Genomic DNA, 1,736 nt, shown 5'->3' with positions numbered 1-1,736 from the left:
AGTACCTGAGTTCATCATTCTTGCCTTCACGTAGACGTCAGGGAAAAGCTCCCCAAATGTAGAGGCTCCGTGAACGCTGTGGATAATTATTCTTACTTCATATCGTCCCGGAGGCAAGGAAACGGGGATCTTTTCTTTCCGTTCAATTGTCCTGGTGTTGTTGTGAGGCAGTGGTGGGCTCTCCTCTGTCGCCACTGACGGGGGCTGGTCCATCAGCCGCATCACGTCAGCATCAGAGTCGCCACACCACAGCCACCCATTACAGCGGAGCGCGTATTCCTTTGTGGAGGAGCTGGAGGACGCCCCAGTTTCCGCGGAAGTGGTGGTGCTGCCGGCCGAGATTTCCTTGAGCTGCGAGATCCGAACTACATCCAAGTTGAGAGTACATGTCCGTCCTTGTGTTCGGGAGAGAGTCATTGCGGAGAGCAACTCCCCGAGGTACAGAGGGACGGCGAACACTGTCTTCTTGCCGACCTTCCCTTTGGCTGTCGCTATCGAACAGTAGGGGCCCTCTCTCCGAAGGTGGTCCAGGTGTACTGCCGCGGCCTTGACAGTCTTGTTCGTGAACGCGCCCTCTGGGAGTGTCCGCCACGCATTGCTGGGAAAGGCAAAGACTGCAATGGTCTTCTTACGGATGCCCCAGCAGGTCACCTTCTCGTACTTGAAAGACACCTTGTGCAGGCGGGGAGCATCGGGGGGAAGGGTGACAGTAGCCCAAACTTTGGTAGAGTTGCTTTGTCCCATGGTGCGTGAATGCTGTGTAAGAACAGATACTGCACTTTGATCTTAGCCAGAAGGCTGAGAAGCGATGGTAGTATGACACAGCTCCGCGGTAGGTGCTGCTTGGTAATATTTAGTATCAAATGAACTAGAGAAAGGTGGAGGGAACAGCTTGGAGTTGAGTGTCAGACATGCCTCCTCGGTGGAACCTGATTGGTTATGACACTATGTTAAATCTGATTGGTTACGGTGCTTTGTTACGATGATTGGTTACACACACACACACACACACACACCTCTCTCTCTCTCTCTCTCTCTCTCTCTCTCTCTCTCTCTCTCTCTCTCTCTCTCTCTCTCTCTCTCTCTCTCTCTCTCTCTCTCTCTCTCGTGAACAGACACTCAAACACGCTTTTCGAGTTTATTGGTGGCCTGAGGAGTACCTGGTTACTGTTTCAAGGCTGCGTGCCCCAAGGCCCTGCATGGCGGGGTGCGCGGCAAGGCTGGGGGCGTCATGCAAGGGATGAAAGGAAACTGTTGACATTTCCGGATTGCAACTCCTTCTCTTATCTTTTCGGTTTATACTCTCTCTCTCTCTCTCTCTCTCTCTCTCTCTCTCTCTCTCTCTCTCTCTCTCTCTCTCTCTCTCTCTCTCTCTCCTCTCTCTCTCTCTCTCTCTCTCTCTCTCTCTCACTCACACACACACACACACACACACACACACACACACACACACACACACACACACACACACACACACACACACACACACACACACACCTGGTATATTTGAAATGTAGAGGACACGAGTGGAGGAACTTCGTGGAAAATACTCATGTGCAGTTCATTGTCTTAGCAGAATATCATAAGGTATTGTTTTTTCGTTGCTAAACATCACATTTAGTGTCTCGCTAGATATATAATACCACGATAACGAGAAAGGAAGCTTTACGATACTCCTCGTCACTGTTCAGCTGTTACTACTACTACTACTACTACTACTACTACTACTACTACTA

General features: G+C 50.5%; 1 pseudogene; it reads right to left on the bottom strand.

Annotated features, from left to right (window-relative positions):
• Positions 1–698: 698 nt before the first annotated feature.
• Positions 699–810, bottom strand: LOC135096821 (U2 spliceosomal RNA; annotated as a pseudogene).
• Between the last annotated feature and the right edge of the window lie 926 nt (positions 811–1,736).

The sequence above is a fragment of the Scylla paramamosain genome, chromosome 3, assembly GCF_035594125.1.
Source record: "Scylla paramamosain isolate STU-SP2022 chromosome 3, ASM3559412v1, whole genome shotgun sequence".
NCBI lineage: Eukaryota > Metazoa > Arthropoda > Malacostraca > Decapoda > Portunidae > Scylla > Scylla paramamosain.
This window is presented reverse-complemented; position numbering and strand designations above follow the sequence as displayed.